This window comes from Poecile atricapillus, chromosome 4, assembly GCF_030490865.1.
Source record: "Poecile atricapillus isolate bPoeAtr1 chromosome 4, bPoeAtr1.hap1, whole genome shotgun sequence".
Lineage (NCBI taxonomy): Eukaryota > Metazoa > Chordata > Aves > Passeriformes > Paridae > Poecile > Poecile atricapillus.
The window spans coordinates 58,042,273-58,055,460 of NC_081252.1; the positions used below are offsets into that span (position 1 = coordinate 58,042,273).

At 38.9% G+C, this 13,188-nt stretch overlaps 1 long non-coding RNA gene across 2 annotated transcripts in view; it reads right to left on the bottom strand.

The window, feature by feature from the left end:
- Positions 1 to 13,188, bottom strand: part of LOC131579336 (uncharacterized) — a 60,217-nt gene that overhangs the window by 6,817 nt on the left and 40,212 nt on the right. Inside the window, exons 5-6 of one of the 2 annotated variants that reach the window (XR_009277673.1) lie at positions 12,213 to 12,322; positions 11,006 to 12,078 (exon numbers count right to left, since the gene is read on the bottom strand). This is a non-coding gene — a long non-coding RNA (uncharacterized LOC131579336). Of the gene's footprint in view, positions 1 to 11,005; positions 12,079 to 12,212; positions 12,323 to 13,188 lie in introns of those variants that run through there. The other variant, XR_009277674.1, reaches the window with a different exon arrangement.

Below are 13,188 nucleotides of genomic sequence, written 5' to 3' on the forward strand. Positions count from 1 at the left end.
AACCTGTCAAAAAATCCATAAGCAGAAAAAGCCACCTATACTTGTCCTTGGCTGCAAGCTGAATGGAGTAGGAAGCACCAGAACACAGCAGTTCTGTTTCATGCACTCACTAGAGCCAGGGAAAAGTGTTGATATTTTCATAGAAAACATTTCAAAATAATCTCTCTTTTGCAACAGCTTTCAGATTCTCAAGTTTTTTTCTGGTTTAGTATTTTATTCCCTTGCTCTCCTTCCATTTCACCTTTACTAGTGCTAGAGAAGAGAGTACAAAGGTGGCAAATAATCTAGCTAGCTAGATGCATAGGTAGGTATCTTGCAGTGACAGGGCTGTATATATGACTTAAGTTAATCAGGCCTGTTGAACTGAAATGTAGTTTTCAGATTTCCTCCCATAAACCCAGCACATGCCAGACTCAGTCCCTGTGACTGACATGCCGTGCTGAAGGCCCTCACACATCTGTGCACAGGCAGCTGATGGTACAGTGTGACATTATTTGCTGCCCAGCCAAAAGAATGCATTCCTGCTCCGCCTCAAACAGAACAGACTTGTCTCTAAATGGACTCTTTATTCTTCTGACTTGCATTTGTCACCTGTAAATGTTGAACTGTAACTTAGTCTTGTTTCCATTTACTTCTCCTTTATGCTGTGTGTAGACAAAGCAGCAGTAGGTCCTTGAAGAGTTCCCAATTTTTATTAAAACAGTTCTCAAGTTTCTGTTCCTAAGTAACTATGTCTAGTTCCTTAGGGTTTAGAGAACAAGCTCACTCTTTCCCTTTAATCATTTCATGCACTATTCTGATTGCATAAGGTAAGAAAGTCATAGAGCCTTTCTCTTCCTCCGTAAGATTTAAAATAGAGCTACTATTTCAAGGCACCCCTCCTGGGGGCAAAGCTTTCTGTTTTAAAAGCTGGTTCTTACTTTTAGATTCTCTTTAGAGTTCAGTATTAGATACCTTGCAAATCCAAATTCAAGTCACACAAGGTTTTTTTTCTTTTTCTTCTTAATACTACCAAATAGATGTTTTCTTGTGTCAGGGTTGTCCTTTGCACCATGAAGGGGTAATATGCACAAGAGGGTGGCTATTTTAATTTCAGAATTTTGTTATTGAGGCAAATAGTGTAATAAAACCAGCATTAAACTTTGATAAACTTGAGACAACTCTGAAAAAAATAGTTTCTTAACAGAAGACTTCCTAGTATATGTTTGGACTACCATTTAAATGGCCAATATAATTTTGGCCATAAGCCTGCTTCCCTCCTTCTCCCTCCCCTTCTTCTCCTAATGCTGCAATTTACAGAAGCAAAAAGAGGAAATCTGCTGATGACATTTTTCCAACTGAAGAAAAATTTTTGCTTAGTGTTCCCTGTAGTGTTCTTTGCATAACGTTCTCATTTCTTACTCCTTTTTTTACATGATGGCAGAAAGAGCTGGTTGCTGCAAGCCTTGGTGTGCCCATGCTTGCTTTCCTGCAGAGAGAAGAGCAACATGGAGGCTGAGGACACGACTGCACAGTTTTTAGCCAAGGTTCCAGGTAGTTCCTAGTGCCCAGGATGAGCCCTGTTGTACCACATATTCACTTTTGTGAGTACTGGATACACTGCCAAGGACATAGGTAGTGTCTTGAAACTGATTCTGTTGAGACTACTGTCTGAATATATCAAGTTATTTCTGCTTACCACAAATCTTTAAGGAGATAGGCACATAGCACAGGGGCACTTCCACAGTGACATCACTTCCATCAGATGGCCTTAAGATAGTTTGCAAGGCATATTAGAGGGAGAAATAGCCTTTAAAAACGACAGACCACTCTCCCAGAAGCTGTAGGGTTGCTGGCATATCAGCATTCAGTGGCCCATCCTGATAGCTGACAATATTAGATGTTTTAGAAGACAATGAAAAACTCATTGTAAAATAATAGTTTATTTCTTTTTCAGGGAAACTAATAGTGACTAAGTCATTGAACCAAAACCACTAATCCAAAACTGACAAGATATATTGCATGGACATATCAATGTCCAAGTAACAAAAGTCTCCCTCTCCCTGTTATATGAATGACTTTTTACAGTCAGGAAAAATTATAGACAAAAGGACTGTAAAAGTTCAGAGAAAAGCGCTTGCTGAGTGAAATGCTGATGAGATTACATTTTTTAAAAATGAAGAAATGTTTCAAAACTGATGAGCAGAAAATTTGGCTTATTTGGCAAACAACAAAAGAATAATCCTATTTTGCTTATTGCACTTTTGTGTCCATAATTTGATTCCAAGAAGGCTGAAAGGAGTGAGATGTACCTTTGTAGCACAAAATGCCTACTATATGCAGGGACTTGAGGGTTCTTTATGACATTATTGAACCTTAATTCTCTTAATGCTAAGAGATGATGCGGGCAGACAGAGTTGATGGGAAGGATCCAAAAGATAACCCCATTTCTACTAGTTTCTGTTCACTTCTGAATGATATCCAGCATGTCAGGCTCAAGTTACTGTTCCCAGGCTCTCCCTGCTATCTCTTTTTCCTTCTTTAATTCAGTTAATCTTTCTCCATTCTTGCCATCTGTTTAGTTAGTGTGTCCTAAACTGTTTCTTTTGCAGCACTGCTGCAATCCTGCAACCAAAAAGATAACCAAGAGCTGCCTTTGGCAGCTCAACACTAGTGTAAATTTGCCAAATCTCAGAGTGGCTGATAAAGCTTTCTGCTACATTTTTTTCTTTGTCTAGCAGCAAGCTTGGAGGAAGCAGAGTAAGAAAATCACTCTGTTGCTGCCCTATTCTCTCCCTCTTCATAGGATTTTTTTTGTCTTGTGTTGTCCTTAAAAAACTAGGAGTTAGTTTTAAGTAAGAGATCATTTTTTGACTCAAAGTCAAAATGATCTCTTTTCTATTTTACCAAAGGGACAGTTGACACCATAAAAATTCACAACAAGAGAGTAAAGGAATGTTCACAAGAATCTGCTGCAGCTAAATGGAAAAGAAAAAAGAAGGAGGGTTAACTCAGTTTCCTTCTTTGCCCAGGTCTCCAAAAATGTCCAAGTGATTATTAGTGGTACTGTTTGTTATCATGTCATAAAAGAGAAGATCATATTAACACCTGTGAATCTCTATGCCCAAGTGCTTCACTGAAAAGAACTCAGAGTAAGTGTCCCTCCTCTGCTTCTGCCTTCTTAATTGACTGCCTGTTATTGCTGCAACCATTGCACATAGCAGAATGCATGCTTCTGCCTCAATATGATATTTTAAAAGGCAGTTAAATGCTCTGGCATCTTCATAAGAAAATTTCTCACTCTCAGACTGTCCATGATGAAGAGGACAGAACTTCTCAGCCACTAAGTGGCATTTTATGGCAATGGAAATTTGGCATTTATACCTGTTTCAAATATGTTCCCTTGAGTCTTTTTCCTTTTAGTGAACACTTCATTTTACTTACTTTTTCATCGAGTTCTGCTGATGACAAAATGAAGCAAGGAAGGCTGACTGGAAAATTGGAATTCCATTTCATTAAACTGCTTCTAGTTTCAAAATTTGTTTCTGTATTCATGTGAATGCAATCCGCGACCTTTCCACTGAAAACAAAGCCCTACTCTGTAACAAAGCCCCCAGAGAAGGTTCACAGTGGCTGCACTCCCCAGGAAAGGACGAGACTTCTCTGGAGAGCTCTCACTAACCAGACTGGGGTTGGAAACTTGGTTTTCCATAGCTGGGAGAAAGCCAAGGCCTTTCTCTTAGCTTGTCTCTCCTTCCCTCCATATATCATCTGGAGAAACTATTTTGCCAAATTTTGGTGAACTGACATTTCAATGTTTGACTGCTGCAACAAAATGACATTTTTGGACAAAAAAACAACTGTCAAAAGACTCATAATGTTTTATAGTTGAGTGGCCAAAAAGCATTCTCTCTACCATTCATTACTGTATAATCTTTTGAGAAAAGAAAGAGCCCTCTAAACTTCTCTCTTATCAGTTGCACTGAAAACAGCACTCCAGTCTTGATGCATAAGAATCAAGTCCTTTATGCCACAACTTCAATGACTACACAAATGTAGAAAAATAAACTGTCATCATAACATTTAAGAAAACTGAACTCTACAACAAGCCCAACTCATAAACAAAACTTAGACTCATTTTTTTTCTGAATCCTTTTTTATACATTTTTCTGCAGTAATACTTGCAGAATACTTGGGTTTCATATGCATAATTTAGCATGGAAAAAAATGTGAACAATGGAGCCATAGGTGATGCTTGGGGCAGAGATAGTAAAATGAGATCTTGTTGTTGAACTGGCCTATCCACCTCTGAGAGCAGAAAATGTACCCTCAAGTATACTGTGACATGCTTTAATCAGCATAAAATGGAACTGCCACTGAAAACATAGATCTCACACTTGATGCACTGTATCCTTCTCTTTCCCACCTTCTCTTTTCTGTATGACCCCTTCCCACAAAGGGACAGGATAGCTTTGGCTGTTCTTCTCCCTTGATCTTTTTCATCACGCATGATAGGAAAAATGGATAGATTAGAACCAGGAATGAATAAGCAGCTGGAGATGGGTAGAACAATACTTTTTATTACAATGGTGATGCCATTTTAAGCGGAATTACAGCATTTGCTGCTACCTGGTAGTTTCTCCAGGTAAGATCACCAGCAGCCACGAATTTCCCCATAAAATCTGGGTTATGGAAAGATCTGTTTTTTATGCCAATTACCTCTCTGTGTTTTCACTACAAAAAAAAGGAAGCACATTTGGATCATCCTGAGAACACACATCTTTCTGAAATGGAGCAGATGGCCTTGAACTTTTTAATAGATGCTTGGCACCCCCCAGGCTGGGCTGTACTATATCAAAGGTAACCTCTGGCACACACACCACAGAATGGGATGTACAGCCCAGCACAACACTGGATTTCACTTTCCCATCAGAATTTGTAAAATCCACATACCTATTATTTCTTCACCTATTTGGAATGGAATTTACATGCTTAAATTCCTCAGATTAAAAAAAATTGAGTATTTTATTACTGTTTATACTAAACAGTATTGTTCCTCTAAAAAAACCCACACAAGACATAAATAAAGATATAAATGCAGATGAACTGTTAAGTAATTTGCAATGGTTTGAAATACTTATATTCATACCATGCTTGTAGACTATTTTTTCACTGGAATATATTTTGCACTCGTTAACAAAGATGCTATTCCATTTAAGTCAATTGGAGCTTCTCTGGTGTATCCTAGAACAGAACTGGAGCCAAGATATGTATCTTACTCAGTTCATTAGACTCTCCAAAGCCGTAGATTAAATAAGCAAGTATGTCACTAAATCTGTTCAGCATTAAAATGATACAAAATGTATTTTTCTTCTTCCAACTAAATAGTTTTCTTCAAATTTGAACCAGATGGAAACACAGTGAGTTATCTGAGATGAGCTCATCTGGACTTCTGAGTGGAATGTCCAACATTTGGTCACACATCTTGAGACGTGAATTAGGGTCTGAATGGGGAAATTTTTATCATCTTATGTTTACTCTTGTGGATAGGCTCATTAGCTTCAAGGGGCAACAAGAAAAATGCATGACACATGCACGGGCAGAATAAGACCATGCAGGACATGGTTCTTTATAAAATCTCTCAAATGTAGTTTGCATTCCAAAGAAAATTGTCCCTCAAAAGTCCAGCAAACACAATAAATAAAATCTCAGCATCAAAAGTTACGAAATGTGGAGCAGTTCTTATTTTTCTGTGTCTTCCATTAAACCTGCTTCCACTATATTTCTCTGGAAGATTAATATTTCTGGGAGAACACTGACTTGTAAGTCTTCCATGTAACCAGGCATACTGTTGCAATTTGATTAATTAAGTAAAGCAGGCATCTACATTATTTCTTATAATAGTAATTAAAAAACCAAACTGTGACAGCGTTTATAAATGTAGAGAAGCAGATATTAAATCCCCTTGCTTTTAGGATTAAAACCAAACATTTCCAATGAGAACTCGCTCCCACATGGCGAGGCTACCAGGAAACTCCATGTGGTTTGCTGTAGAGTCACATCCTGTTGTCAGGTACACCAAGTGCTGCAGTCAAACAGCTCCTGTGTTGAAGAAGTACCTGTCCTTTATTAGCCCAATCAGGCTAATCTTGCCTCAATGAACTGAGGGGAAGTCTGCTGTTGCCTTCACCGATGCAGGAATTTTACCTTTAGTCAAGAGCCTGAATATTAAATGTGTTGAGCTCCCATATCTTCAGCAAAGAAAATGATACCCAAAAGTACCTCCTCTACATTATTATGCACATTCAACTTTTAGACAGTGTGAGATGGCTACTTCAGGCTAATTTACCAGGCTTCCTGGTAAGATGAATTAGCATAGGTGGAATTCCTCTCTGTGAGAATTAAGATGCTTCCTAATATTTAGACTGAACAGGTTTGGTCTTTTACACTGCATTGAACTGGGGCCAGCACAGTTTTAATGTGCAACTCTCCTGAATCCCATGAACAGGTTGGAAGAGTCTGTTCTGTGGCAATGCAGAAAATCTGAATACCTGAGAGAGATTTAGCAGCCATCTGCCTGAAAGTTTTTCCAAACCCTACTATAGAGTTTTGGGTTTGTTTTTTTTATTTTTTAAACACTTTGTATCATAGTCCTAATCAGAATGGCCTGAATGTATTCCTCCTATGACTCCACTGCAGTTCAATAATTATTTTTGTATTTATTCTTTCCCTCTTTTGGAAGAAAGATAGTGAAAAAAATCTGCATTTAAACAAACTTCAGGCTCATAAGACAGCTTTGTATGCTGAAGAATTCAGAGTTTTCATGGTTTGGGTTATTTTTTTTAAATCAAAATCAGATATACCTGATTTGTATTGGCTAAATTAAAATTTATTTATCTTGCTTGATGTTTCCTTCTGGCTAGCCCTGCATCTTCAACTGTGTGTAGCCAAGAGGAATCGCCAGCCATGGAGATGTTAGTTGAATTTAACTGGATAAATCTGGGCCCTGATGCCTTCATTTTGTACCTTTCTTTTTTGATATCCCCGAAGTGTTTGACAGACTTAAAAATTTGTGGGCCAAAATTTAGATGAGTACTTGAACAGCAAAAATGTAACAGAGTATTCTGAAATACAAACAAATTTGCACATGAACGCAAAGCTGAATTTATTTAGCAGAAATGTCTCAGTAGGACTTTACAGTCACCAGGAAGAATGAAAAATAGCAGGATTAAAAAAAAATAAAATCATACTTACTGGAGCTGTGGACATTCTCAGGATAATTAGTTACATATGTTTGGTTGCGCCCTAGGGTAAAATAAGTTCTGAGATGAGGTAATAAATAAATTAAATGTGGTTTTGGAAATAGTTATCCCTCACTACCCAAAATGTCCACTGCTAAAAGAATTTGGAGGCAGCCAACTTTGGAAATCTGAAAGGACCACAGACACAATTTTTATAAGGGCAACAGTACTGTAAAGAAGACACCACAAAAACTGAAGTCAGCACAGTTTTGAATGCTGCTGATTGATGCGTTGAGCTAATCTAATTGATAGATTTTTGAAAGATTTGTTTGAATAAACTAGGTAATTTAGAAATGAGCTATATAATAATGTAGCCCCACTTAAAGTCATCAATTATTATAGCAGCTGAAATACTAGCTACATGTTTTGATCACATGGACAAATTTTATAAACACTGAATTGCTTTCTCCAGCCACCACCCTTCTTTTTCTTCCTCCATTTTTTAGAGTGGAAAATGTAAATACAGCTTAGCATTCCTTATCATGTTGTATATTCATTTACTACTGTTGCTCAGTCATGCTTGCAGTACTTCAAGAGCAACCTTTTTTCTCAGCTGTGTCCTGCCCCTGTGATGAAATAGAGAACCTACTTGACCCAGCCAATCTGAGAAAACATATTTTAAGTCCTTAACTAATGACTAGGCTTTTACTTAGGGCTAATTTCCATTTTCAGTGGAAAAGACAGATTTCAAGGACTTGACAACAGACTGTAGTTTTATTTGGTCTTGTAGAAGCAAGAAACAAGTAAATTTCCCAGAGCCTCCTGAGGTTTTGGTAAACTGCAGAATTTCCTTCTTACAACATGTATGATTAGCCTCCCAACTCTTTCATCTATTTTCCAGAGAACTTCATAGAACTCTCACTATTTAAAATGTATTCTTGTGTTGCACAAAAAATATTAAAACTTAGTCTACAGTATCAAACTTATTTCTACATGCCTTTGCTTCAGCTATCCATTTTAGCTCTTCTCATTCCTCCTCCATTAGATGCAGGATGATTCTGGGCTCGCAGCTCCATAAGAATAGTCTCCAAAGTAAAGACTCTTCCAGCAGAAAATAAGAATCAACAGGTCCTGGGTCTGGTGTACCTTTGCAATGCCTATTTAGCATTTTATTAAACAAATGGACAAATCAAGGCCCGTCAGTTTACCACTCCTGCTCCTTTGTGCCAAATTAAACCTCAACCAGTTTACCTCAGCCCAGTCACAGGTAATGAAAAATTCTAATTACTCCAACATCCAAAGGATTTTAGTCAGGGACCAGACTTTTGTCTCTTTCTTCTTAGTCAAGAGGTTCCTAGTCTTTGGATTCTTCCGTCAGTAAATTTTAAGAACTTAGACAAAAGAGAAAAAGAAAAATTAACTTCTAGTTCTGTCTTTGCTGTTCTACTTCTTCCACTTAGAATGCAGGTGTAGGTTCTCTCAGGTGCACAGTATCCCCATCAAGCATCCCCTCCTGAGGCAGTGACAGAGCAACGGAAACATAGCCATGGAAACTGATGGCAAGGTGTCCTAAAACTAAATTATCTTGGGTTGAGGCATGGAAATAAAAAGACAAGGAGAAAACTGAACCTGATTAAAATGTTTTGAAGGAACTTTAGGGGGGACTGCCACCTGGAGAACTCAATAGGCTTGAACATTGTGGTCTTCCAGCTGCCACAGAAAGGATGTGTCAGGGGACCTGCACAAAATCCAAAGTAGCCTGTGTTGTTATAGAAAATAATATAAATAATATAAAAGATACATGCTAAATCTAAAAAAGCTATATGAGCAACTGTATTTTCTCAACAGAATTTAGCAACACAAAGCCATCAAAAATTATCTTTTAATAGCAATCATTTTATGTTCTATGAGCATATTTCTGAAACACATTCAAAGGTGTAAGAGAAACATGAGGTATTGCGGGTAGAGGTAATCTGGACTCTGTGCACCGCTGGAAGTTCACAAACACAGGTTAACCACAGCTGGGGGCTGGAGTTAAGTTAGAGTTAAGCAATTTTCTACCGGATTGCATCTTACAATGGTAGGAAGGAAATAATTTTAATCACATAAGTAGAACAAGTACCATTTATTCATTTCTTCCCAAATTGATGTGTCAGTGTTCATAGACCTTGTTGTAAAATCCTGTGTTCTGAGCAGCAGCAATTTTTGTAATAAATGGTAGAACATAAGGGTCAGGATTCATAGATACTAGATAAAGGGTAATGCATTGTATCAATAATACATTAAAAGTTAATAATCATCTTGATCTTATACAATATCAAATGTAGGACTGTAGCACAACTCATACTGATTTTTTTTTTTTTTTTTGCAATGATAGCCACATGCTTCCTGTGTGACTTCTTATAAATTGCTTGATCTGTTTCTTAACTCCTCCAACTTAAATCCATGAAACAGGATTATTTCCTTGTAGCACAGAAATGTCTATTAAAACACATGTATTAATGAGTAGGTTCAATGGCAATAAAAACTGTAAAATGGCCATTAGGAAAATGTCAGAGTGAAAGCTCTCTGTATTCATACTTGTAATTTATTCCTAACTTCAGGACCCTCCACATTTTCTGTAGGCCTGTGCTAATACCCCATTGGTAAACTTTTTCATTTTCTGCTTAATTCCCAAGAGAACATTGCAAAACCACTGTATTTGTCTAGATAGTCTTTTATCAGAATATTTTTTTTACTATTTCTTTCAACATGTTGATATAAATGAAATGAAAAAAATATATCAAAATATAGGCTCATCAAAGACTATTTATATAAGAAATTAAGTATCATATAAGGAAATAATCCCACAAAACTTTGTATCCTTCAACAATCTTTGCCAGTGATAAATGTATTGCTGAAAATTTGATTTGTCCAATGTGAAATTCAGATATGTTAGACATGAAACTGTCCGTCACTTAATAAATAGGAAACATGTAAATGGATTACAGCAACTCCTACTTCAGGACCTTTCATTAAAAATCCTCTGATTAAGTCTTGAGTGTACTGGAGCAACACAGATAGGGAAAATGGAGAGGCGAAGAGTGAGGAATGATGTAAGATTGCACAATTGCTCCACGTGGAGCGAATCTGCCCTAGCACTGAGGAACCATTTGAGGAAGCTGGGAAATGGAGAAGGGTGTGGCTGGTGAAACCCTGTCTCTCAGAGCCATAACCACATGTTTAAAATAGCGTTGGAAAAATACACTGTGGCCCATCTTTGTTGTTTTTGAGTGCAGTAAACTTTCTACACAAGTCCTTTAAAATAAGCATGCTTGCACACGGAGGTCTAGGAGCCATCTGTGGCATAAATCATGTCCTTAACTTCCACGTTCCTCTCAGTTCTAGGTAAGAAGGAGTTCCCAAAGGCAAGACTCTATGTAGTTATCATCTAGCTGAAGTATCCTCTGTAGTGATGCACAGTGACAGAAAATATTTATTGTTAATTCCACGGAAAATGAAATAACAGGAAAAACAGAGAACAGGGAAAATCATTATTTACAGAAAAAAAGATTTGTGTGGGCTTATGCATCATGAGTATAAATAGGTCATAGTCAGGAGTAATATAGTATTCTAGCACAATAAGTTTCCACTTAAGAAAATATTTCATTTAGGCAGGGCAGGAGATTTTTCTATGACAAAGAAATAACAAAGAAAGCCATGCAGCTAAAGGCAGTAACTTTACTAAAGGTCTCTTTCTACCAAGTTTCTTAAAAAGAGAGGAAGTGGACATGGAGCTATCACAATCACAGCTACCATATGATTTTGATAAAATGCTTTAGGAGACAGTCAAATGACAGAATGAAAACAAAAGAGATTCTCAGGGTGATCTATCTCAATTAAGTCTAAAGGCCTTTATGTCACTTCATGCCAGCCCCTATTTCAAAATGGTTCAGAAGGCCCTTTCCAGAGGGTGGCAGTCCCACATGTAGGATGCTGAGTCAGTTCTGAGTAGCCATGCAAGATTACGTAGTGGCTTTGGGGTTTTAAATTTTGATTTAAACTGAGATGTGATGCCAAGGCTTACACCCTGACATGACACTGGGATTTGAGGTTTTCATTGTAAGGAGTCAGTGCAGTTGTTTGATCAGTTCCTAAGTCAAAGGGAGTAAAGGTACAAGATAGCATGTCAAACAACAAAAAATATTGTCATGCCTTGTCTCAGTGATGTATCAAATACAGACTTTATGTATTTGTCAAGGTCACACGATCACGGAATGTTTGAGGTTAGAAAGAATCTCCAGAGATCATCTGGTCCAACCTGCCTGCTCAAGACTGGGCCAGTTGTGCAGGACCATGTCCAGATGGCATTTGAATATCCCCAAGGATCAAAACTCCACAACCTCAGGGCAAACTGCCAGTGAAACAGTATTTCCTGACATTCAGAAGGTTTGTGCCAGCTGTCTCTAGTCCTGTTAGTAGGCAGCATTGAAAAAGAGCCTGGTGTCATACTGTTAGCACCCTCCCATCATATATTTATATACACTGATGAGAAGGACCCCAACATGCCTTGTCTTCAGGCTGAATAGTCCCAGCTCTCTCAGCTTTTCCTCACAGGGTAAATACTCCAGGCCCTACATCAAATACATGGTCCTTCACTGGTCTCTCTCCAGTAGCAGTTTTACAATAAACCTCCTCATAATTGGTCAAGTGGAGGAAGAACTGTATATATTTCTTGCTTTCTGAGAAAGATGCATTGGCCAACATCAACCTTGTCTAAGAGTCACAATTTTGTTCACATAACATATGGTATCCTCTCAGTCTCCTGCCTTCCAGATTAGTGCATTCTGGGATCATTTGCAGAAGAAAACTGAGTGCCCTGGGTACAGAAGAAAAAGAGAGGTGGAGTTTTCTAGCACTGTTAAATTCCATACCACCCATGTCATGGCAGGGGAGTGCGGTTTCAGCTGAAAATGCTGAGCTGCTGGAAGTGGGAAGAGGAGTCAGTCTTACCTCGGTGGTGGGGAAAGATAGACTGGTCCCTTGAACACACACGAGCTGTAACTGCTGCTGAAAGCATGGAGGGGTGACTGCTACTGCTGCTGCTGCTGCTGCTGCTGCTGCTGCTGCTGCCCTGGGGAAGAGAACCCCCTACATCAGGACTACCACTGCAGCTGGCAAAGCCACTGTTTCCTGGCAGCACGACTCCTGTCCAGAATAAGCAGCTTCCCAAGTACTGCAGGGCCCAGTTTTTTCAAGTAAATGGTTCTTATCTCAACTCAGGATTTCTGCTTTTAGTGCCCCTCTCACAGGAGAGGGTGGGGGAAGAGACCATCTTAAGTGGGTTTTAATTTTCCACTGTTTTTTAAACTAGCACACTGAGATAATTCCAGAGCTGAATGGACTTCATTGTAATAAAATAAGCTTTTTTGAACTTTCAAATATTTTGGAAAACTTAATTTGGCTAACTGACCTTGCTTTCACCCAAGGCACTGGTATCCTGTGCAGTAGCAGGGGTGGGTCCTAGTTTTGCTCTCCTGTGCAGGGCTGTGTGCCTATGGCACCATGCCAGGCACATGCAGAGAGGCACCTTCCCATCCTGCCCTTCCCACTGGCAGCACAAACCCTGCAGTTCTGACTCACTGCGCAGGGTTCACAGGCACCCTGAGTGTGCAGCTGTTTGAGATCTGCTCTGCTGTCAGAGATCCGCTCCCTCTGGCCTCTGGGGAAAGGCTAGCAGGCCAGATCCTGCCTTTTCCTCTGCCTTTCCTGGGCTGTATGTCTACAACACAGGGAGCAGCGCAGCATGGTCCAGGGAGGAGTTGAGCTAGTGCGGGCTGGTCTGGGCAGTTACTACTTTGGATCCCCAAAGCAGTTCTGCATTTTCATGCTGTTGGGTTGAAGGTGTTAATGCAGCTTTCAGTTGAAGATGTGAAAGATTGCAGTAAGATCCTTGAAAAAATATAAAATCTCCTTCACATGAGGTCTA